A 26,009-nucleotide genomic window follows, 5' to 3' on the forward strand; every position below is an offset into this window, starting at 1 on the left:
AGCGTAACAAATTGTAAAAATGAGCAAGCTTGCCCTAGATGTGGTGAAATTCACAAATAGAATGAATGTGGTAGCCACATCTTCATGTGTAAAAATTGTGTAAAGAAAGGCCATAGTGATACTAAACATGAAACATATGATGGCAATAATTGCACAGCACATAAAGAATGTGTGTCAAAGGTGAAAAATAATACGGATCATGGCTTTGACTAATAATCAAATATGCAATTGAATAAACATACAATCCGCAGGAAATAAGACTAACACTATTAGACATGCAAGTGAAGCATATAGGCTATTTGAACCTAGAACAAATTGTAAGTCAGGGGAGAGAGCATTTGTACACTGTGCACCAAAACTATACAACAAAATACCGCCTGAAGTGAAGAGCACACGAGAAGAAAGCAAATTTTAAAAAGAACTAAAGACTCTCCTATTCTGCAGGAGCTACGGCACTGACGAGAAAGCACTGAAAGACAATTATAGAATATAAGAAGCACCTTATTTTGAACGCGTACAAGGGCCCTCCAGAGAGGGAATTATTCCTGTGGAGGGCTGTACATAAAACCATACAGGATGAACAAAGTAGCAGCGGCTATCATAGGTTTGAATATTTTCGATAATATAAACTATCTATAATCAGCTATTCTCACTGTTAGTTTCTCATACCTCTTTGTGGCCCATTGCTGCTCAAGCCAGACTCACAAAGCCCATGTCATCAAGACTTTTGGAGTGAGAGCGCCCCATACCCATACCTCAAAAAATGCCTATAAAAGATTGCTAACATTGTCAGCTTTCACAAGTAACTACTAGCCACTATACTGCTTATCAAGTCAACAGTGTAGCTGCTAGCTAACTTGGAACAATAATATTGCTGTCTCTGCAGCAAGTTCGTATCAGCAATATGACAGTTTAATCTTTGTCTTATGACTTTCAGAAAGTGAAATATAAATACAGTATCACCGGTCTTAAAACGCTGCATACAAAACTTTTCACCACTACCGCAAGATATTTTTGCTGTGTTCTTTAGAGAATGAAGGTAGAAAGTTGTTAATATAACTAAACAACTTGAGTATCTAAAGGTAGCTATAACCTTTCACTTTCTACCATAGCCCTAAAGTACTCAAGTATTACGTTTTTTTCTGTTCGAATAGGGCCACTGCATTTGGCGCATGCCTTGAAAATTTCGGGAGAAGACGAATCAAAGATACTGGTTCAGTGTAATTTGTTTGCAAAATAATGCTAAAAAAATTGTAGTTTTATAGCAAAACACACCAGCACTAGTATTAGATAATAGAATAAAATATCCTTTGTAATATCTGTCATAAGCATTTGAATATTTAGACAGTAATATTTTTACAAGTTTGATACAGGAAACTTGCCAATGAATCTTTTATTCTATATTTCTTGAAGTAGTTTTGGATTAGAATGACTAATTTACAAACAGCACATTATTGAGAACGGCCATAGTCGCGTCACAAGTACAGAGTATGATACTGTACCCAGGAATTCTTGCTTTAAGATATTGTGAATGGAATTAACAACAAATTTCGATTTTACCGAGATGCCAGAAATTCGTGTATATTCTATAATTACCACCAAACACCATTTATTGTCGACTAATATGTATTTGATTCGTGGCCGAATTTTTCATTAAAATGACAAAAGTATGTATATTTTATATATTATGAGTGTATCTTTTTCGTTAAAGCTTATAAGCGTCAATTTTATTTTTAATTCTTTTGTTTTCTAGATAGTTGCCATAACCACCACTAGGTGGGTGTAACAAGGATAGTGGAGTGAGTTGAGTACCCTGGTCCGTTTATGAGTATTTTTCACCTGATCCCATACACAAAGCTGCAAGTTAGATGGGTAAGTATGATATATGGAGCGTTTTCGTTTGGGCTTATAAGGTAAATGTAATTATATAGTGTAGCTTGGCTAACCTGCCTTGTCATGGTCACCACCTACCAGCAAAGATGGTGCAAGGCTATGTGGGCTTACCTAACTTTTCTCTTGGTTGAAAGACTTGTAGCCTAGTCCATCTCTCTAACTCACTTTAACCGTTACACATTATACTTGGCTCACCATAATACAAGAGTTCAGTCAAACATAAGGCGTGCATAATACAGAACGACCGACCTGCAGGGAATGATAACCCTACTCATAAGCCTATGTTAGGCATAGGCTGTGTATGTTTTAGCCTATATGAAATTGAAAGTGTTCTTGCACTCTACTCATTGCTTGTTTTGGTTTGTATTGTAACAGGCAAAATTTTTCTTCAAAGTGTTAAACCATTGCATTTTGGATATGAAAATATTTTCCCCGTTTTAACATTACTGTACCTCCAAGCGGAGGCATAATCCAAGTTTCCAATGTTAGTGCTACTTTGGGGTGTCCAGGGTGGGCAAAGCCCTCCTAGCCAAGTCAGGGCATGGTGCTCAAAGTCAGGTTAGGAAGATAAGGCCTGGTTAGGTCAGGGCACAGTATTCTAGGAAGGGTTGGGTTTTCTTCATCTGCAGGACCTGTCCATCATTCTCAGCTAGTTCCATGGTTTCTAACAGCAATTGCATTAGCAAATAAGTATTGGTAAACCTTACTGCATGGCCTAATTCCTGCCAGTTGGTGATTGGGACAGTTTACAGCCTTTTTGGGGGCTCCCCCCCCCCCCGGCCAGGTCAGGGCGTGTCGCCCTAAGTTATGTTAGGTAGGTAAGATCTGGTTATGTCAGGACCTGGTATTATAGGAAAGGTTATGGCTATTTATGTATGAGGAACCCGTCCCAGTCGACGACTGGTGGGAATCAGGCTATGCAACTAAAGTGAAGCTTTACCTAAGTATCTCTAGATATTGGACCCTAATCTTATAGCCTACAATTTTGGGGGGGGGGCCACAGTGGGAAGCAGGGTTTTTGGGTTGTGGAAAACACGAAAAGAGTTAAAGTCAAGGATTGATTAAAAGTAAGCAAGCTGACATAGCCTAAGGGGCAGGGTCTCTTACCCAGCTGGCCAACCCTGGTAACCTGAGAACTCCAAGTCATTACTTAACTCTGGACTCCCTTAGAGATTAACCTATGCAGCTGTGAGCTGTGTCCTGACCTATACCTCCCACCTAACCCAACTTAAGGGGTTGAATACTTACCTAGTGTGCCAGGGGGCTTTGCACTCCTAGGGCCCCCTGGCAGCCAGCCTAACCTAGGAATGTGTTTTCTTAACCAGGCTCCCCGCCCCCCATCTCACCTAACCTAGGCCAATGCAAATGAATAATAATGTTGTTACCTAATTAACCACATTTACATAATCTAACTAAGAGCACCAGGTTCTTACCCTAATGCCTAATGTGTTTGAAAACATTCTGTAAACTTACCTTGATCTGAATGAGAACTGTCAATGGGATTAACTTCCTGGTATTTTACTCATGTTTTCCCTCGCCAAAAACCCAACTGTCCCTCTGTGGTCCCGTGTATTATAGGATATAAGGGTGTAGCCTACACTCCTAAAAGTATTCATTTGCTGACGTAAAAGTCGGAAATGTTCAGAGCACACATTAACCATAGGAATATGATATGTCCAAGATCGAAATGCAATAATGGTTGAAACAGTTATTTTAGTCATAAATTAATTTGAGACCAGTTTCTACATGACAGACATGATTGTTTTACCGAGTGTTTTATGGTAAGCTCTAAGATTTGAAGAACTGTTGGTTTAAAAGATTCAATATTTGAAGCTTGGTTAATCCATTACTTACCTACTTATATCTAACAAGCTAGGTTGGCCTAGTGCCATTAGTGCACCACCACACCTAGTGCACATTGTTATTGAGGGTTGTTGCAGTCCCCTTTAGCCTCTGGCTCTCTTTACTTTATATCCATTCCCATTTCATCTCATCATGCTGTCCAGCCTCTTTATATAACCATTACTACTTGAAAGTGCAACTGGGGGATTTTCACCTATTTCATTTGTAGAGCCTTTCTTTTTTGTTTTCTTGGTCTATGCACCATGTTGTCCCAACTCCAAATTCAGTTCAGTCTCGTGAACACTGAAATCACCCCCATTGCTTGGCTGTTTTGCTTAAAATTGGATAATTCATTATATCCAACACTAATGGTAGCAAGCCGTAGGAAATTGGAGTTTTTGGTGGGAAAAGAAAGAGAAGTATAGATGAAGGATATAAAGTAATCTGACCTAATGTAATGCCTTTCAGTCTTTCCCTAAACGTAACCTGTTCCCTTTGGTATGGCTTCTCACTGTTCTCCCCCATAGTGGGGTATTGCTATCAGTGCACTTCATATGGTGTACTGTAGGCATTACTCAGGGTTCTTAGCAGCATCCCTTTTCAGCCTAGGCAGCAACCACTTTCATTCCCTTTAATATACCTCTATTGACATTGTCTTTCTTCTATCCTGCTTTCCACTCTCTCCTAACAGTTGATTCATAGTGCTACTGCAGTATTTTCCTCCTATCACAACTTGAAAACCTTTTTACCGTTAATTTGTTTCAGCACTGAATGACCTCATACATCCCCATGTTTGACCTTTGGCCCTAAATTCTGTCTTCTATTCACTGGTCTCCTCTCATTTATCAGATTTAGGACGTTGGATTAACCAAGTATTAACAATGGAAATGAACATCAGTTTTGTATCCAGATCCCAAAAACTGTCAGCAGTCTTGGAACTGACCATAGGAAAATTGCTAGTGAGGACATTAGGAGAGACCATGGCAAATTACTGGTGTCTGAGTAACTGCTTAGCAATAATAATTAATCAGGTTATAGAACTTTAATTTTGGCATCTCAGCTTAAACTCTGGCCAAGTCTCCCAACAAAATTCCAACAAATTGCAACATAAACACTTGTTTAATTGTAACTTGGTTGTTGAAATAATGTTTCATGACACAATAGGATATGTCATGTCTTAGCTTCAGACTCGAGGTGTAGTTGCAGTCTGTCACACAACAACAGAATGGCTATGCTGCAAAATAGGAACTAAATTTCGTTAAGTGACATAACTTCATCTCATTATCAGGGTTGATAGCTCAAAAACTCAAACAGTATTATGTAGCAAATGGAAAAAGGCTATCCTAGTACACATGATGTAACAATGCATATTGGCATCTATGTGTTGATATCACATAACACCAATTGGTACAGATAGGAACTGAAAAACCTATGTGAATGGATTAAAAATAACGCAGTAATTGTGTCTGGTTACACAGTGTAACTGACCCATTATTACTAGTTCCCAAAGATTTTTGAATTGAGGAAAAGTGTCTCCAAACTTTGAAACAACTTAATGTGTTGTTATTGTAATGAAAAGGTGTAATATTTACATATGTACAGTGCTCCAAGGTGTATGGCAAACCTGACCCGAGGTGCATCACCCGTTATTGATCCTACTGTTGTATCTGATATATTTTACAGCTTCTTAAGTTGTATCTTAGGTAGTTTAAGAGTTGCAATAGTCTAATCAATTGATAATAAAATTAATCAAGTTTAATAGAAAGCCAATATTTTTAGGATGGCAAGTAACTCATAGAGCATTATTGATTAAAGTACTAGGAGAGAGATTACAATCCAGATACACACCTAAGTTACAGACTTTGTCAATTATCAGAACTGGATTACTGTTTATATTCTGCCAACTATCACCAAGGCTGCTTTAGTTATTTATCTTTCCCACCAACATAAATTCAGTTTTATTTTCATTTAGCTTTAGCAATTTAAATATCATACATTCCTAAACACTGTTAAGAATGTAGTTTCTCATATTTATCCCTGACGTTATGAAGAAATAAAATTAGACATCATCCACAAATACTGTAGCTGCAACTTTAATGAATGTCTTATTTAGTGCATTTGACAGTCCTGTGGTGTATACTCGTCTTCACAGTGCTTCATAGATTATGGATTTTAAAGCTGTACTCTTGCTGGTATTCTTTCATATACTCAAAGGCTTCATTGGTAATTCTAAAGGATTGTAAATCATTTGAGAGTTTATGCACAACTGTATTAAAAGCCACACTAAAAGTAAGACTAGAGTACAACATTTTGCTAAATCCAACATTTCCAATCATTAAGAATAGAGCATGTAACAGTCTTTGTAGAATATGATTACTTGTTACCTGACTATCCCTTTCCAGATGAATGACTTTTTGTTCCATAATCACATAGTGGCATTTTGGCATGAATGATAAATTTGGAACTGGTCTGTATGAACTTAGGTTTTGAAACTCAGCGCCCCTTTCAAAACTGGTTTAGTAATAGCCAATTTTTCAAGTATATGTAGGGCCCTTGTACTGATAGTAATAGCTAATTTCTTAAGTATGGGGACCTTGTACTGAGAAATATTGGCATTTATAATTTTCTCTTATATTGTTAAGACATGAAAGATTTTTGATACCAACAAATTCAGATTTGGCATTGGATTAATTACAAACTGTTTGTTGACCAACAAATTCAGATTTGGCATTGGATTAATACAAACTGTTTGTTGTACCTTTTAATAATCTTAACATTGTCAGTATTTTCACAATTAAATCTTTATAGTCTTACAATGGTATCAGGTTTAATACTGACTGGCATTTCAGCTGGAGTGACAGAGCTCAATTTTGTCTTTAAAAATTAAAGAAAAATATCAGCCAGCTCTTGATTGCTGAAACCATAAGGGGGCCATTTTTCCTTAACATACCAGTTAAACTGTCAAGATGTCTGTATATAATTTATTCACAGCCATTCTTTCTTCTAATATTTTTTAATATTTGGTTTTCCTTTCTCTTATTAAGTATTGGTTCTTTACTGTTCGATATTCTAGCCATTTTTCCTCTTACCTCCATAGTATCAGTCTCTCACCACTGAACTAAGGTTATCTGTCCTTAAATGTTATACATTTCTGCATCATAGGACACATATCACATTCCCTTTTATTCAACTGATCCTAGACATTCATAAGTCAGTCCATCAAGTCTAGTTATAATAGTTCCAGATTACCCTGATCACAAGGAATATTGGTTTTCATTTATTTTCCCTGAATGTCATTTTCTTTATTACATTGTTTTCAGTGCTAGTATTTTAAATGTCATTAGCTCTTGTTATTTACAGTGTCATTTAAAACAAGGTATTATGTATGTCCAGTCACAGTTGTTGCACGCTCAACCTTATTTACCAAATGATGTGATTCCAGTAACTCAAGTAATATGACTACTTTTTTACTTTCTTGGCCATCCACCCTTAGGTTGACGTCCCCACATAGATAGACGTTTTCACTTTTGTGGAGACCATGTCAGTCATTTCCATAGGTATGCTGAAGTTCTCCTTAAAAACATTTACACTTGACTACAGAGATCTATAAACAACAATAAAATACAAGATTCCCTGATGTATGTACAGTACTGGAAGTTTACCTCAGTATTGTATATTCAGAACTAGTTACCAGTGCTCCGTTAATATTGAGATGAGAAGAAAAACTCCAACTTCTTCCCCCTGATAAAATTAAATAATCTCACTGCATTATTTTTTGGTGGGTTCAGCATACTTGTAATGCAGTATATTGTGCTATAATTTGTGTTTTGTCATTTGCAGATGACCACCAGTGTCTAGAAGTTGGCAGCAGCTCAAGATAAGCCCCCCTTTACACTGCACTGTTGATCCTGACTTTCCTGGTATTTACCCATCCAAAATAGGAATTTGTAATAGATCATAATACAAGTAGTCTCTTCAGTGAGCTGCAGTGACCATGAGAGATGGTTTTCAATGCAGTGTTCAAAACACAAATTGTAAAAGTGCAACAAGAAAAGTTTGTGTACCTGTACGAGTGTAGTCTAGTTGTTCCCATGGGGATATGAGCCTCAGCTTCATAAATGGGGTATTCCAAATGCATCTTGCGCATTGGCTGTTATACAAATACAAAAGCCTGTCGGGTAGGTCTGACCTCTGCTGGCCGACCTTGGCCATAATGTTCTCAGCTGCACATGCAAATGGTTGTTTGTGTGTATCTGGATACACATTCTAGTTTGTTTTACAGTTTCATTACCTAGAATTAACTAGCGTTTGTAAGGTGGTCTTTTAAAGGAAACCCGTGCCAGTGAAGGCCTAGATGAGGCTTGAATTTTTTTTTCACATTGTTTTCAATGATACTTAAAAATCTAGAGATTCCTGTGTTGAGAGGTCCTACTTTGATGAAAATAAGTCCTAATTGCCAAGGAAGTGTAGTCAGTATGGTGGAAAATGCTAAAGGCCTATTTGTAATGTTTAGTATTCCACTTTCAATTTTTTTTTTTTTTATTTTTTATATAAGTACTGTACTGTGGTTTGATTTATTTTTCTAAAAATCACAAAAAAACTTTCAACCTCAGTTAGCATAGTACCCAAAGAAATTATTTTTACTATTGTTAATTACAATTTGGTGTGATAGCATACTGCACAAGTGAAAAGTGCTGTTTAGAATAAAACACTGTTCATGGAATTTGAATCAGTGTTTTTAGTGGTTACGTGTAACGTTATTCAGATTTCCAGTTTCAGTTAGGCTTAGGCCAAAGACAGTAATTTTAAAGGTTTCTGCAGTTTCCTGTAATAGAGTGGATATTTCTTTTACCTTGGTGTGGCCTGACTTGCAGAATATGACCCACTTTTAAGACTACTGCAAGTTTTGCTACTCTAACAGTTTTATACTTTGATGGTTCCAGATTTTCTCATTCCATCATTTACTCTCAATAATTTCTTATTTGTTACAGTTTGATAAGAGAGTAACTGTAAGGAATGCTGATTTGACCATAGCATTTGGTTAGTGTCTTGGTAGCTTAGGAATAATTCATCATGCTTGGTAGAACCAACAATGTAAATTTGGAGTGACATTGAACAGATGCCTAAAAAGTACCATTGGAACATTAAATTATGAAGTTGGTGCTGTTAAAGATGATGATAAACAAGATTTGTAAATGACTGTATAATGAACCTTGGTAAAGCTAAACTCCAGTAAGGTACAGTAATTCAATTGGACTGCAGTTTTCTAGTAATTTAATCAGACTGCAGTTTTCTAACTAAATGGCCACCAAGATTTGTGTGCTTAGATTTCTGCTGCATAGGCAGGCTGCACTGCTACTGTATTAAGTTCTTCATTCATTTGTTCACTATGAGTTCATTTTGTTGGAGTTGTAAGTTTTACTTTAGTTTTTTAATCTTAGCTAGAACATAAGCGCAGTATATTGATAATTAGGACCAGCTTTAAATTGCAGCTCCTGATTCCTAATTTTAATGGATTTTTCCTCATAAAGTTTGTATTGCCATGTGACTTGTATGCCTTCCTACTGCTCAGTAGAGTGGATATCTTGTTTGTGTCATTCAGTGATATTATCGACTTACACATTAATAGCTACAGTATGTTCTCACTGCTGTAATTGTGTAATTCTGTGCACGTTACGACTTAGGGAATATCACCATTTGTAGACCATTTAATTTTGTTACTTTATAGCTGAGCTTAAAATGTCTTATCATTGTTGTATATTCTAATTATTATTATTGGTAACAGCTCCTTATATCATCCGAGATACTGGATCTCTTATTAACACCATCATACTCATTTGGGTCAGGTTTTCCTTTAATAATGTTAGACATCTTGTTTCCTCTCCAGTGTCTTCTATCTACTGTAGTGCAGCTTCTGGCTAAATTATGGCTGATCTTAGAAGTATTGAATTGTAGCCCTCTTGTCGTAAGAATTCAACTCTACCTTAAAGTCGTTTATAGAGTTGAGGGAGAACAGGCCTAGAAGATTTATTTTTAGATGAGAGAAAAAGTGAAGAAGGCATAGTTGAACTGTTTGGTGAAAAGAATTCATAGTGAACGGATGAAGTAAAGGCAAGAATGAAGTGGAAATAAAGATACACCTGTCAGTAGATAGGCAATTGTATTAATACTATTTATATAAATAATTGGCATTTGAGTTAATTAATACGATGCCTTCAAAAGAAGGCATCGTTTACTGATTTTACACTTTTCCCTTGTATACAAAACTGGGAATAAAAGCACGTTAAAAGAAAAAGAAAAAAGATTTATATACATAATCAGCATTTGAGTAACATATGTAGCAAGTTAATTAATACAATAGTGTGAGTAATATGTAATAAGTTTAACTAAAAAAATGTAAGTACAACCCAGAAAACATTTGTTGTAAAGAAATATAAAAATCTTTATCACTGGCACTTGAACTCTCATAAATATTAATGAAACATGACTGAATTCTATAGTCTGGTGGGAGCAGTAATTGGTCACAATAAGGCCCAAAGTATTTGCTGAGTGAAGGAGTTTGATTACTTTTCAGTGACAATATTTGTCTCTCTCTCTCTGAATAATTCTTTGTGAAGTGTTTTCACAAAGAACTCATTGCTTCTAATTATAAATTTCCTTATTTCAGGGGATGGTTGCAGCATTTGTTTGGTCCCAAATGTAGAGGCCTTCGGTGGAACCACAATCACTATTCATCAGCACTAGACAGCAAACATGAGAGAGGTAATTTATACGTAGATACACAAATGGTAATTCTGTAATGGCAAGAGGTTGTTACCCGTTTTTCCTTCCTGATGCTCAGCAGGACGTTAGTTTTTAGCTTTCCCTGTTTAATTGCACTATTCTTGTATGAATTATATTAGGTATTGTGTATTACCCCATTCATATATATATATATATATAAATAGGTTTTAAAGTCTGTCTTTGGTCTAGTTGTTTTCCATTTTTTTATACTAATTCTTTTCCTATACTACTCCTAACCTGGTTGCCCAGCTTAAGTTATTCACTGCTCCAAATATTACCCTGTGATACTCTAAAAATAGATGATTCTTAGGTCTGATTAAATTTTCTAAAAATAGCATGACATTTGTCTGACCGTTCTCTTTTTAGTATTCTTGATGAACCATATTGCTGTAGCCTCCTTTAGTAATGCATAAACTATGCTGGTGTTTCATTTGTAAATACAGTGCTACCCCACTTTTTTGTGCTTCATTTGGCGCAGATTTTTGTGGAACACAATATTCCACTAATTTGCGGATTTTGTAGATAACATCACTACAGTGTAAGTATACTGTAAATTATTTTTATCATGAACATCTGTATTTAGTCACAAACACAATATGAAAAAATACAGCAATTAGTGAATAAACAGTGTTGCTCTACAAAAAAAGCGAATGTGATCATTTTAATTGTTTTTACCAAAGAAAATGGGACAACTTCAATACTACGATAGAAAACGGTTATGTTTATGATTATATAGGGTAACTGGATACTATGTCAAACCTTCTGTAAGACAGATTTATTTAATTTGTATTAAACATTTTCTAGATAATTTGTTGTGTTTACATTAATATTTTAAAATTAGTCAATCATTATTATAAGCATTTTAAGGGCCATATATACACAAGAGTAGTTAAAAAAAGTTTAAAGTCCTCCTGGGCCTCTGTAGGCTTATAGGACAGGTGCTTATCTCCTGTTTCTTAGGCCGACAGCCAGTGGGGGGACCGGTCCCAATGCCTATGACACATGGACACAAGAGTAACAGTTGTAAAAGGGTACTAACCTAAGAAGATTTAGTGTTTTGGGATGATGGTTGGGGTGTATTTTTGTTTGAACTGATATTAAATTGTTTTAGTATGATAATTTAAAGTATATTTTTGTTTGAACTACTAAATTAGTCAGTGAACTTTTAAAAGAGACGGTTATGATCGTTTTAGTGTAAGGGGTACATTGTATTTGACTGTCATAATCATTTTTAGAGAGGACTTTGCATTTCCGCAGTGGGTTCTGGAACTATCCCTGCGAAAAAGGTGGGGGCGCTTGTGTTGTCCTTTCTGCCTCGCTTCTTTTCCTTGTTGATACCCAAGTCGGTCCACTTTAGAATTGGTGGTAGCCATTTAACAGTTGGTTATTTAGTGTTTGCCCATCATAATGATTCCTGTCTGTACAAGTAGTAAAACATACTGTGTTAGTCCTCTAATTTCAAAGTAAAATTAGGCTAGCTGTAAAACTGCTGGAAAATTCATTAAATATTTCATGAGTACAGTATCTTCCATATGTCATACATAGCTTGAATGCCTTGTTGAAAGTCATTATACCATGAAATTTGTCAGACTTTTTCTTATCTTTAGTGTTCTTGATGAACCATATTGCTGTAGTCGCCTTTAGTATTGTTTAGGCTATGCTGGTGATTTCATTTGTAGATATTTACTGTCCATTCTGCCTTTGTTTCTTTTCCTTAATGATACCCAAGCCAGTCCACTTTAGAACTGGAACTACTCATTTAACAGTTGGTTTTTTAGTGTCTGCCCCTTGCAATGATTCCTGTCTGTAAAGAATGCTATACAGCTTAAGCAGTTAAACACAATGTGTCTCCCCAAATTTCAAAGTAAGATTAGGTTGGCTATAAAACAGTTGAAAACTTATTTAATATTTCATGAGTACTTTTAATGCCTTGTTGAACGTCAGTGGTTTGCTAAAGATTTGCTATTAATCATGACCTTACTAAATTTAATTAAATGCCTTACATATGACAGAAAACTGGTTTTTCTCTGTACAAAGCAGTTTTACTAGCTTTCATATGAATAATGGAAAAATATTACTGAAAAATATCTTGCAAAGTCATGCAGATTATTTGATACATAGATCTAGTATTAATTTTTGTAGTGTATTTCATCTTTGTTCCTACGAGGATACAAACTTTGCTTGTTAGGTGTGGAGTTGTCCTGCTGCACATGCATATGACTGCTTTCTACTGACAGACAAAAGAATTACCCAGGTAGGCCTAGAGCATATTGCCTACTCCTTAACAGACTATCCCTGCCATTGGAATTCCAGTAGCAATTGTGTGTAGACTTATCCTCCCCATCACTTCACAGCAAATACAATTACTGGTGGCAGAGAAGATTGTCCTCCTAATGGGGGATGGCCAGAAATACAGTGGTAGGGTCTTCTAAGAGTTGGTATGGCCATGAGGAGAGTCAGGATAGGTCTGCATACCCACACCGCAGTAGTCAGGATTGTACAAAGGTATGGAGGTGTAGAGTGGGCCAAAGAGAAAATGACTGGCACAGTGCCAGTTGCCTTGGGGCCATAGGAGGTTGCAGACCTCACCCGGGAGGTATCAGACCCAGATGCCCAAGGACATAGAGCAAGGATTTTTGGAAGTTAAAGTTCTTACTCGTGAGATCCATGGCTTCACAGAGGTAAGTTTGGCTTCAGCTGTGCCATCTGTCTCTTGGGTGGAGCAGATAGCAGTTGCTGCTCCAGAGTTGAGATGTGGCAAGGCTCCCTAGTCACAGCTTTCCCCAAGTGTCTTGACCAAGGTGAACATGTGTTCTGGCAGCTAGCCAATCAGAAGAGCTCCTTTCCCCTTCTTTGTCAAGGCAGATGAAGTACTATGTTCCAGAGGAGGCTTATAATACCCAACTCACCGGAGGTGCCATGATATGTAGGTTTGGCAATAATATCCCACTGCAGTGATTCAGACAGCAGACCACCCTGTCATAGGGAAGGCAGTAATATGGAGCAGATGGTGATGACAGTCAGGGGGTTGGAGATTGGTCTTAGACCCCTCAACACTGAACAGGTACATATTGCAGACCCCATTCACATTGGAAATGGCTTGTTCAGTGTTGGATTCTATCAGAGAGGGAGATTACTTGATCTCAATCAACCTTCAATATGCCTACCTTCACATAAGTTTGCCGCAACTTAAGGAAGTTTCTGTGGTTATTTGCCACCAGGTGATCTACCAAGTCTGAGCCATCCATTTTGGACTGGCAATGGCTGTTAGGTTTTATTAGAACTTTTGCATTGGGCTCACTCCCAGGGTTTTTGACTGAGGAGACACCTGGACAACTAGTTAATCTTGCCCTGCCAAAGGAGAAAGTGTTAAGAGACATTGAAGTAAATAAATTTTTGCCCAGTGTTGGGGATAATGACAAACTGGGAAAAGTTGGAACTGGCTCCAAAACAGGAGATAAATACTTGAGAATGATCCTGGATACAGTAACAGCCAAAGCCTTCCCTGCCCCAGCAAGGATAGATAGCCTAAGGAAGCTGGCACAGGAATTCATGGTATCCTTGGCGCAGCTGTAACTGGCTAGTGATAATAGGCCTCCTAACTGTTCTACAAAAATTAGTCTCCAGTGGCAGATACCACCTACACTCAAACTAGTCAATTCTGAATCAATTGGTGTCCCTAAACAAAATGTGAGGTAGGACCTTAAATGGTGGCTGGAGAATATAACCTGCAACATCCCCAGAGATGTTCATATGGTACTGGTAGCTCCCAGGTGGCCCCACACAGAGTGGTATGCAGCCCTTCTGTCAATTACTGGTAGATGTTCCAAGGCAGCTACTACACTGGACAAAACTGCTAGTGGTCACACATCAGGAGCTAACACCAAGCGATATGCTCACTCCACCTACACAGGTGGAGGCTCTCCAGCAACTTAGGCAAGAGAGAGGCTTTGCTAGAGAAACAGCAAAAGAAATGGCAGGGACATTGACAGTCCTTGGCAAACATATACCAGGGAAAGTGGGCCTTCCTCTGCTATGTGTTGTCTAAGGGGTCACTCTCCACTCGGAACCTATCTTTAGTGATTAATGAACTTCTGTGTCTAACAGATACGGAAGAAGAAACTTTTATGGTGAGAAGCTATAGGTCAGCCCTTGCCCAGTTCTTCAGGCTAAGAGGTAATAATCTTGTGTGTTCCGGTGCTTGGTCTTCAAGACCTAAATTTCATAATCAATCAATCAACCTGGTAGCGTCATTGAAATTTTTGTTAGAAAACTGTAACAGTCCTTCCCCTCGAGTGGGATGTAACGAAAGTCTTCAAATGGGGCCTCCCCATGAGCCATTGAAGAAAGTGTCAGATAAGGGACCTGACTCTAGTTTGCCAAGAAGGTAGGGGAGTTAATGGCCAGTCCTACCTGGTCTCCACTTCCAAAGGTGGTAGTCACTTTCTTATTCATTCTGAAGTTTGTCACTAAAATGCAGAACCCAGCAGTCCCAGATCTTAGTTTTGAAAGGCCTTTCTGTCCCATCCCTATGGGATTTTGTAGGGGATGAAGAGGAGAATATGTTGGTATATCCCATCGGGCCATCAATTACTACATTAAGAGGAAGAAACACATAGGCTGGGATATAAAAGGTTGTGAGTACCAGGAAGACAAAGGAGGAGGTCTCAAGGAATAGTCTTCTAGGTAAGGGAAGTGTTTACAAGGGTGTAAAGCGCTAACCAGACTTAGAGCCTGCCAGGTAAAGTTAAGCTTTATGACCTAAGGGCAAAGGCCCCTCAGTGGCCTTCTGCAGTAATCACTCTGCCCTACAAGTAATGAAGGCAGCAGTCTGGAAAAGCCAGACCATCTTCACAGCATTTTACTTGAAGGGATCAGTCAAATCCCTTGACCCATTCTTGTTCGGTCATGTGCTAGTAGCCCAGCAAGTAGTGTAATGGACAGATGTAGAAATACCTCTGATGTTGTGTGGGATATAATGGCAGGTTTATAGTGAAATTTCTTGTTTACCCTATTATACAATATTTGACGGTACAGTGTCAAAAATTTGAACATCCTGTACTTTCAAGGCACTAAAATAACCACAATACTCCGTGCTTCATTTATTTTATAACATTGGAAAATATTGCATTACTACTACCAAAAAATGTGTTGGTCCAAAAGTTCTTGGATTGGTGTGTTGGTCCAAAAGTTCTTGGATTACCTCAGTGATTTCACATAAAAGCTGTCTTACCAATACATTTACAATCCTGGAAACGTTTCCAAATACACTGAAATTAGTTCCTAGAAAGTATGTAAAGTACACTATCGCTCGGAGTTTCAAAAGTCTGTCACATTAAGAGGTCTTGAACTAAAAATCGGAACTGGTTCCATTTAAAAACTGTTAATTTTAAAATTAAAATTTAATTTTTTTGTCATTGCAGACCCAGTCTTTAATTAATTTTTGTTTTTTGGCATTTCAGATCCAGTAATGTCATTTTGTGAATAAGAGTTTTGTGTCCTAGAATACAAGAAAACTGAGTCATGGACGTGTGTTCAACACAGATTTTGTACAACTTTTACCAAGCAGGCACTAGATGGACGTTTCATTTTGAATTGGCATGCAAAATTTGAGGGGGGGGGGTGTTTGTGCCTAGCAAAGAGTACAGGACACCCCTCACCTTCAGATGATACAGTTGAACAAGTTTGGCAAGTGTTCCAGGGCAGCCCCCAGAAATCCGTCAGAATAGCCAGTAGAGAACTTCAGCTCCAGTCAACAACTGTTTGGTGTGTCTTAAGGAGATGGCTGCAGTACACATCCTACAAGCTGCAATTGATTCAACAATTGAAGGACAGGCACTGACGACGGATTTGATGACTGGCTTGTTTTTAAGAGATGAGATGATCTTCCAAGTAAGTAGCTAAGTTAACAAGGATAACTCTCCAGTATGTGTGAGATTCCCCTAAGGTAAATGTTTACTGTGCCATGTCAATGAAATGTGTGTAAGGACCATTCTTTGAAGAAAGGACAGTCAGTTGTGGAGTGTACCTTGCCATGCTGCAAAACTGGTTGATGGAAAAGTTGCTTGAGGAAGAGTTGAAGACTTCACAACAGGATGGGCACCAGCTCCTTGGAGTCTTGATGTTACAGTATCTAAACACCACTCTGCCTGACAGATGGGCTGGACATTCCAGACAGACTGATTGCATGTGTTCCTGTGATGAACACCTAGGTCTCCATACCTCATGCCATGTGACTTCTTCCTCGGGGTATACAAAAGGCCTAAGAAGTGCTTGATCTGAAGACTGTGACTTCTTCCTCTGGGGGTATGTGAAAGGCCTAAAGGCCAGTTTACACTATGATGTTTGCGGCGCCGCATAAGTCACCTCTACCAGCATATGCCTGCCCACCTTGGCGACGCTTCATGCTGCATAGAGCATCTTGCTTCTTCACTACGTGATTGCTGCGACCGGCAGCTGTATCTTCGTGAGAGCCACAATGAGCAGTAACGAGGAAGAATTTGCCTGTGCTGCCGTTGTTGTAGCACAAATGTATGATCAAATGCACAATTGTTTTAAGAAAAGGAAATGGACAAACGACTGGCTTCGACAGCGAAGGAACAAAGGAAGTTACGGAAGTATCTTCAGCGAGCTCTCTGAAGAACGGCCTATTTTCAAAAAATACCTGAGAATACCCCTGCCAACATTTGAATTGCTTTTGGAGAAGGTAACCCCTTTAATCGAGAAAGAGGACACTGATCTTCGTGCCAGCATTCCAGCAGGAGCCAGACTGGAAGCTACACTTTTATTCCCAACTTCAGGATTATCTTACTCTCGGCTGCAGTTCGAAACAAGGATTTCAGTCTCCAGTTTGAGTTCAATAATTCTCCAAACCTGCCAGGCTATCTTTCAGTCACTAAAGGATGACTTCATGAAGGTAAGTGGTATTACCGAATTTCATGAAGGTAAGTGGTATTACCGAATTTCCTGGAAAGCAATTAAATGATAATTACTTATGTAAGTACTTATTGGTTTAGTGTGATTTCCTAGGAAAATAATATATCATAGAATATATCATCGATATAATAACTTAGTTGAACTTTGTTACATAAATATTAATACTAAAAGTGGAAATAAAAATGTGATTTTCGACCAGTTCCTTTATTTAATAATTGATCACAAAATTAATAAAAAGCATTAAATGTAACATATTTCCATGAATACTTAAATTCACACTTTGTTGAACTAATAAGAAAATTCTGTTAAACCCACATATATAATATACAAATGTAGCAGACAATATAGCAAAAACATACAAAATACATTACTCTCTCCTTTGCAATTGAAATTGATAACTATCAATGTAAACATAATTACCAAATCATATTCTTTTTTCACATGGACAAATCCTTAACCACTTTACAGTCTACATCTAACTTGTGTAGAGGCCATAAAATATCACTTCGTCAATTAACTTTTTCGCTATTTTAGCTTGCAACGGATTTTCTCATTCTATTCATCTTAAATACAGGCCTACGCTCCTACCATATGCCTTGAACTCCTCATCTTCCTCTCTTGGCGCACTCAGGCGGGTAATAGCTGCTTTGAATAATTTGTTTTTTGCATCTTGTGTCTTTCTTTTCTGGTTCCTAGGTGTAATGGGAGATGGAGAGTTTAAACTGAAGCTAGTGCATGCTACTGGTGTACGTGTACTTGTGCGAGAGTGAGGTTGAGATGAACCCGAGAGTTCGGATGATGATGGTGATATCATGGGGAGTGGTGCAAGGATTGCCTCTGTTGCAGCTTCTCCAATTTGGACCTCTTGAGAAGTTTGGTCCAGTGGCTGAAAGATAAAATACGAATATGTATCCCGCAAGATGTAACTAATGTTATTAGAATTTAATTTATGAATGTATAAATATACTGATTAGATACATTTTCTTCAATTTATGAATGTATAAATAGATTGATTGGATACATTTTCTTCAACAGATTCCAGCAAGTGCACAAGAGTGGGAATGCATTGCTGAATCCTTTTACAGAAGATGGAATTTCCCTAGGTGTTATCGACTGTAAGCACGTGGAGATTCAACCACCGCCAAACAGTGGATCATACTATTTTAACTACAAAGGTACATACAGTATAGTATTAATGGGGGTAGTTAATGCCAACTATGAGTTTAATTTATGCAGATGTTGGAGCAAATGGGAGATTTTCGGATGGAGGTGTTTGGGAGAATTCATCACTTAGCAAACTCTTGGAAACAAATGATGCCACGTACATTGCCGAACTCAAACAGGAAACTGCCTTTTGTTTCTGTCTGTGATAATGCATTTCCCCTTAAACCATACTTAATGAAACCATTTCTACAGAAATCACACAGACCAACAATGAATATTTTCACATTATCAAGAGCTAGATGCATTGTTGAGAATGCATTTGGTATCATGTCTTAGAGTTTTGAAGACTACCATTTGCCTTTCACCTACGAAAACAGAACAAGTAGATCTGGCATGTACAGTACTCCACAATTTATGTCATGAAATAGAGGAATCTGGCACCATCAGACAAGGATCATGGCGTGAAGAACCAACAATGATCCCTCTACAACCCACAAGAACCAGGAATCTGTCAACAGAAAGTAGACACATACATGAACAGTTCTGTGAATACTTCAACAATGAAGGTGAAATATCATGGCAACGACAAATGGCAGGATTGGAAAATTCAGTGATAACTTTTCATTAAAAAGAAATAAAGATCATATAACTGAAAAAAAAGTGTTTCAATTTATAACAAAAGCATTTCAACCCAATATATAATTATCTCATTAAAATATTAGATAAATAATGAACAATACACAAAATAGCAATACTTCATAATTATATTGATAATTGAATGAATGAATGAATTTTTTGGATATCATGAATCAGGAGTTAGAGAGGAACAATTATATTGATGAATCATTACACTAAACGACATTAACTTACCTCTATCATTTCCAATGATGAAGTTGACCCTCTAATATTGTTGTGCTTCATTTCTTAATATTGTCGTCTTTCAAGAAATGAAGCAAGTCATAGCATCAGCGCTTAAGTATATATAAATCTTCTGTTCCGGCTCGACTTAAAAGATTCCTGTTTGGTTTTTTGTTCACTCTTGTACTGGCCTCGTAGTGTATGGATTTTCTTTTTTATCTCTTCTGTAATTTTTTCGTTAATTACAAGCATCTCTACCTTTAGTTTTTCATAGCGGCTTCACGAACATCTGTTTTTATATTCCTGTAATTTCACATTCAACAGACATGGATAATGCTGATAAGCATCTATGAGAAAACAAACTTCCTCTCGTTTCCATTCCATGTTATTAAGTAGTCGTCGCCAGAGTGAGTCTGAGTGGTGCCTGCAGGCTTCAGCCATCAAGCTCAGTTTGATACGTTGGGTGCTGCCACATACGTCTTGGGGAGCACTCTAGAGGGCAGGGCTAACAATAATTTGGGAGGAGTTGATGAGTCTGAGGCATGCAGCATGCAGCACGCGGTGAAGCGTAGTGTAAACTGGCCTAAAGAAGTACATGATCTGAAGACCCAAATAACTGAAACCTTGGAAACCACCAACAACTCTATGCTGTCACATTTGGCAAGGACTGGATTATCGTTTGGATGTGTGTTGTATAACCTGTAGCACTCACATTGAACACCTGTAAAAACCTGTATAGAAATGTGGAAATATTTTTGGTAATAAATTTTTTTTATATCCTCAATAGTTACTATATGCAGTGACATAATGTGACAGGCTTTTGAAACACCATGTACTTTAAGTACACCAAAAAAAAGAAAAACAAAATTGGACCAGAAATTTTTAAATAGCAGCCCGAGTTTTACCAGCTTACTAAAACAATGTTTTAATTCCAGTGACTTGCCAAAGCATTCTTGCCATTATATTCCAGTGACTTGCGATACACAACTTGCCATTATATTCTGGTGGCTAGTCCCCTTGCCATTCCATCTACGATACTGTAAAAAAAAAAAAAAAAAAAAAAATACCAATGAGTACACTAAACTACACAAAATTTACAATTCTGTAATCCTATAATTAACAAAAAGCTTACAAATTCCTTAAAAACATCATCCCCATATCCCACCAAAACTGTATACAGTAATACTATATAGTAGCCCAGGATTACCAGCTTCTAAAACTACATTTTACGTTTAAGGAACAAGCGATGTCACTATGTGCTGGTACAGTCATACCTCAGCTGATGGACTTCTTCTAGAAGGCTGTCTTGAGCATATTTCCCATAAATAATGGAAATTGGATTCATCCATTCCAGACCTCCCAAAATACAACAAATTGAAGCATAATAAGCCAAAAAGCAAAATTATATACAGTACAGTATATAAAAAAAAAAATTCACTCTTAATTGCGAGAGTTGATAACTTGAGGAAGGTGGAGAGGTGTGAGAGGTGTTATTGTTTGGAAGAGGAATCCCCTTCCATAAAAACAGCAGGAAACTGCTGCAGTTTCTCTTCCCTGTCATTTTCTGTGTCTTAGAGAGACTGTGTTTCTAACTAAAAACTTGTCCAATGATGATTGCGTTTTTTATTGCATTGTAGTGTTCAAGTGAGAGCATTATCATTCTGCAGGTTTATAATGCTGTTATAGCTTAAGGTAATATTTTTCAAGAAACCTGCAACCCCTTCATTTCTGACATTTCAATGAGCTATGGACATTCTCCCTTCAGAAGACAATTCCTCCACTGTTTATTGTTGCTCCCTTTGAGGGTCATGCAGTTCTATGGTGAGCTCTGCTTAGTGCTCTCCACCAATGCCTCCACATCATCAACACTGACCTCCTTGCCTGCAGACTTGCGTAGAAAAGACAATTTCCTTCACAACAGGTTCAGTCTTGCTGGTATCTCTAGCCTTCTTAGGGGTCATGAGTACTTAAGTACAATATAATTACACTGTACTTAGCGCACAAAGTTTAGCACAGATGTGCACTGAGTGAGAACCAGGTGTAGACTGAACCCATCTCTTTGTTTGAGCTGAGAATTGCACACATGAAGCATTAATCCCATACATGTTCTTTGTCCATCCTTAAACTGAGCAAACATCTGTTAACAGGAAGAATTTTTCCTCAGAAAAACCAGCCTTGAACAACTGAGGTGCCAGGTAACAGCAGTATGACTGTATTTTGAGTTATGGACAAAAACTGGAGTTCCATACAAAAATTGAAATACCTATCATGAACATATACTGTATACAGTAGTACTGTAATTCATAGTAATCTCTCAATTATCCAGATTAATACTACTCTGTACCCTTCCTCACCTAACCTTGTCAATATCACACAACTGTAAACACTCGGTATGCTTATAAACAACACCATCACAATTTAAACTGAAATCTTTATGCAAAAGGCAATCATCTACTTCTTTCCCATATTTGTAACAAAATCTAATGCATAAATACACTTTGAAAAAATATGCATCTCTCTCTCTCTCTCTCATTTAATTGACACAATTTGGTAGGTAAGTAGCCTACCTGTGTTTACCCACAGCCTGCCATGCTTTTATCATCATTAATGTAATTTCATACAGCAAATTTCTTATCAGTTGTTACAATATTGTATTACCATACATGACATACAAAATGTGTGTAAACTAATGACCTAGGCTTGGTGTTACAGTGTAATGAAACTTGTACTTTACTTAATGAATCCATTTATACTGTATTATCATCATGTTATATCATCGTAATATGTATAAAAGGAAACTGATCATCCGCTATACAGCATGCATTTACGTAGCATAGGCTAATAAACGTTTATGTTCTCACACCCAGCTGATTAAGCCTACTATTGTACTGACATAATTAGAAGAATTTTTTAGATGCTAAAAGAAATGAACTATTACTGTGGAATTTTTATTTTTGTACATAAATGCAAAGCAGTGTACAAAGGTAAAAACATTTAAAATTAAATCCCTCAAAATTGTAAAACAGCTGTTTCCCATTTCGTTTGTCTACATTGTACTCAATGACATATATATCAGTTCTAAGGTAAATGGTTATTAATTACAACCATCACTTAAACCATAAGTTTGGTAATCTTGTTTGAAAGTCTAGCCTAGTACATTCTACCAAAAATGAAATTTGCTCTACAAGCATAGCCTAGTACAGTATGACCTGAAAATGAAATTTGCTCCACGAGCACAGTCTAGTACAGTACAATCTACCCAAAACTAAATTTGTTCAGTAAGTAATGACACTTTTTTATTTTTTAACCATTTATTTAACAAGATGAGATTACTGAGGAAAAGATGTTAGCCTAATGTTATCTGGGCTGTCAAAAATGCAGCTTGCATGATACATGACATATATATACAATGAAATTAAGGGTTGAATGATACACATAATTAAGGGTTGAATGATACACAAGTATTTATATACTGGCATACTTAATTTGTTTACTCATTTTACCCTATCATGGAAACCCCGTGTGTGTGTGTGTGTGTGTTTTAAACATCCTCTGTTTGCATCTTTAGTACACATGGCATTCCTCAAAGACAACTGTCCATATCAAGCTCATTCCAAGAACACTACTAAAAAAGTAGCTGATCATTTTCTGTTTTATTGGAATTAATAATTTTTCATTTCACACCATAATCGCACAGCTCTACTTGTATGCCCGTGTGTGAGTTTACATCTACATGTGGCATTTCATCAATACTGATGTCATGTCTCTACAGTGTGTGCATTCGTGTGTGTTTCTTAGCACAGCATCCCATACTGCCATTTTCCTTTTATTTGCTTTGCTTGATTTACTGCACAGTATTTCATTATAAGTTTCGTTGACTCTAAATATGGTTAGCACACATCATAAAAAGAGAATATTGCAATACACTCCCTGAACACCTGAATTAGCCCTTAATCCCACTAGCCCAAACAACCTCAATTACCAATCCCCCTATTGGGAATTTTAGCCAGCGTTACAGACGCTGCAGGTAAAATCTTGTCACTGAGCTACCACAACAAACGGTTCGTAACACTGACACAGGTGTGCGCCAACACGCCCACTTTTCATCAATTGCTTTTTGTTCGTGCTGCTGAACGGTTATTCCCTTCAGTAGGGTGAGATTTAATCCTATTGCCCGACTCCTCTTTGGTATTTGAGATTTCTCGACTGGATTTACTGACCTTTCTCCCGGATTTACGACCTTCTGCTTGGATTTACTGACTTCCCCTGGATTTACGACCTTCTGTTTGGATTTCTCAGCCTTTCTGGACATTTCATCGTGGAAAGTCTTTGGATTTGGGTTCACCGGTTCTTGAAACTTGATTGATCATTATGGACAAGTCTTCCTCTTCTCCTGCCACTACTGCGCCTTTGACCTCGACTTCGTCTGCCCCTAAGACCATGGATGCCAGCGCCCATCGCTCCTGCTCGTCTTGCAAGAAATGGATGAGTACTTTGAGACATGATAGACACTCCATTTGTCAGGCATGTAGAAAGATTCAATGTAATGTACAAACGTGTTGCGATGAATGCTCAGATTGGACATTAGAACACATGGAAGATTACATTCGCCATCGCAAGTTGTTGGCTAGCAAGGGCGGCAAACGGCGGTCGGATTCTTCACTGCCTCAAGGCCTCAGGCTTCGGTTTCAGATTTAGCAAGCTCAGAGATAGCTAAACAGTTAGAAGATAGGATTACGAGTAGTATACAAATTAGTAGCTAGTCTTTTCCAACAATTTTCAAGCAAAGATAGTACTGTAGTAGTGTTAGGTTGTCTAATCTTTCTTCTTTTTCAGCTCCCCTGTCTGTTCCAGGACCAGCCCTAATGGGTGCTGACGGTAACGGAGAACCGCAAGCCTCTGAGTGGGTAGGTTCTGCCGGCCCCCTCGGCACGGAGCAGACACTGAAGGACCCTCCCTCTCAACCCCCATTTTAGTGTTGTTGAAAAATTCCATGTTGAAAATATTAGTCAGGATCAGGAGCTAGGTATGACTAAGATGAATGTCGGGATTAGATAGTGAGGAGAAGGCATCAGGTGCGCAGAGTCGTTCTCCTGTTGGGGTTTCAGTTTCTAGTGGAATTTGTGCTCTGGCAAAATTTTCCCCTGCATTGCCTCTGTTTCGACCTGGTGCAAGGTCGCCTCCATCTAGTAAAGCGGATTCGGGTGTGCCTCTTTCGGCTTCTAAGAGTGGTTCGTGTGATCAGTCTGGGGATGTGGCAGAATATAATGCAGATTTGTTGGGTCTGTCTAAAGGATATAGACTTTTGGTGAGAGGTTGTTTGTTGAACGGGTTTTCTAACATTAGAGAACATGTGACTCAAGGAGTGTACAGAATTTATGTCGGATAAGCTTCAGGATTATCAGGGAGGGGCGGATTCGGTCTACCTCCTGTCCCTTCGTTCTAAGGATTCTGCTTTTTCCTCTGGATTATCTGTAGCTTCACCTTCCTTGCCCACATTCTCTGTTGCTCCCCTTTTCAGTCTCATCTTTGGCTTCTTCTTCTTCTGCCCTTCCTGCAGCTTCCGCATCTTCTGTTTCCCCTCTTTCTACGAACCCTGACATCCCCTCTTCTCAGGTAACTTTTTCTTTGTACACCATTCCTCTGTCTTCCGCCTTCCCTTCCGCAGTCCAGCCTTCTTTGGTAGGAGGATCTTCCAGTCAGGTGAGAACTCAGCTTCGGCAAAATTTGGCCTTAGGTGCTTCAGGTTCAGTCCCTTCGGGTATGCACAACCCCTTACTTCCACTTTAAGCATCAGGTACTCTGGGTATTTCCCAGAATTTGCCGGTCGCTTCTAGTTTGGGTTTGCGATCTGCGGCTCTGACTGGGCTTGTGGTACCTTCTCAGATCGGTCTGAGGTTTTCATCACCCACTTTTTCTGCTGTGGAAGCTTTGTTGGTAACTCCTACCTCTTTCATTCTCCATTCTTCTTCATCTTCTTCCATCCCTCCACAAGCATTTTCGCTGTCACATCCTCCCGCAGGGTTTGGTAACGCATGTTCGGCTTCTCTCACTCGGCTCCCCTTTGGTAGCAATGTGGAAGCGGTTCTAAGTCTCTCGGCTCCTCCCTCTCTTCCTCTCTGTGAAATCAACGATTTGGATCCAGCTCCGGGTACCGGGTTAGGTGCAGGTATGCAGCATTCTAGCTTGGCGGTCTGTTTGTAGACCCTTCGTCATCGTCTGGGAGCCAATCAGCTCCTCCTCCGTCTGTCTTGGGCCGTTCTGACATGGCAGAACAGGATTCTCATCCAGAGGTTCAGGAAATTCCAGAGGATTCGGAATGTGGTAAGGACTACAGATGTATGCTTGAGTACGTCACTTCCTTGTACCCTCAAGCAAGAGCTCTGGACCAACCGCATCCGTCAAATCAGTCTCTATTTGAGTCGTTCTATGCCACTAAGCCAACTCCTGTTCCCTTTTCGTGTGGACTGGTTTGGTTTGATCGGGTTAGGCAGGCCTTGGAGGAGGCGTACAGTTGTCTGGCAACGGTGGTG

General features: G+C 38.3%; 2 long non-coding RNA genes across 6 annotated transcripts in view; one reads left to right on the forward strand and one right to left on the reverse strand.

Annotated features, from left to right (window-relative positions):
• The first annotated feature begins 1,522 nt into the window (after positions 1-1,522).
• LOC136835049 (uncharacterized) lies at positions 1,523-18,622 on the forward strand. Of its 3 annotated transcripts, XR_010851964.1 has the most exons (7): positions 1,523-1,667; positions 1,754-1,872; positions 7,576-7,655; positions 10,403-10,497; positions 15,981-17,434; positions 18,151-18,376; positions 18,490-18,622. It is a non-coding gene; the product is annotated as an uncharacterized lncRNA (long non-coding RNA). The 3 variants fall into 3 exon arrangements; XR_010851966.1 differs by lacking the exons at positions 1,523-1,667; positions 1,754-1,872; positions 18,490-18,622 and adding an exon at positions 1,877-1,913 and having other exon boundaries at positions 18,151-18,288; XR_010851965.1 differs by lacking the exons at positions 1,523-1,667; positions 1,754-1,872; positions 18,490-18,622 and adding an exon at positions 1,955-2,252 and having other exon boundaries at positions 18,151-18,288.
• LOC136835048 (uncharacterized) overlaps positions 18,203-26,009 on the reverse strand; it is a 37,530-nt gene continuing 29,723 nt past the window's right edge. Inside the window, exons 4-6 of one of the 3 annotated variants that reach the window (XR_010851963.1) lie at positions 20,390-20,513; positions 19,489-20,207; positions 18,203-18,340 (exon numbers count right to left, since the gene is read on the reverse strand). This is a non-coding gene — a long non-coding RNA (uncharacterized lncRNA). Of the gene's footprint in view, positions 18,341-19,006; positions 19,127-19,488; positions 20,208-20,381; positions 20,514-26,009 lie in introns of those variants that run through there. The other 2 variants (XR_010851962.1, XR_010851961.1) reach the window with 2 other exon arrangements.

The sequence above is a fragment of the Macrobrachium rosenbergii genome, chromosome 54 (genome assembly GCF_040412425.1).
Source record: "Macrobrachium rosenbergii isolate ZJJX-2024 chromosome 54, ASM4041242v1, whole genome shotgun sequence".
In the NCBI taxonomy this organism is placed as follows: Eukaryota; Metazoa; Arthropoda; class Malacostraca; order Decapoda; family Palaemonidae; genus Macrobrachium; species Macrobrachium rosenbergii.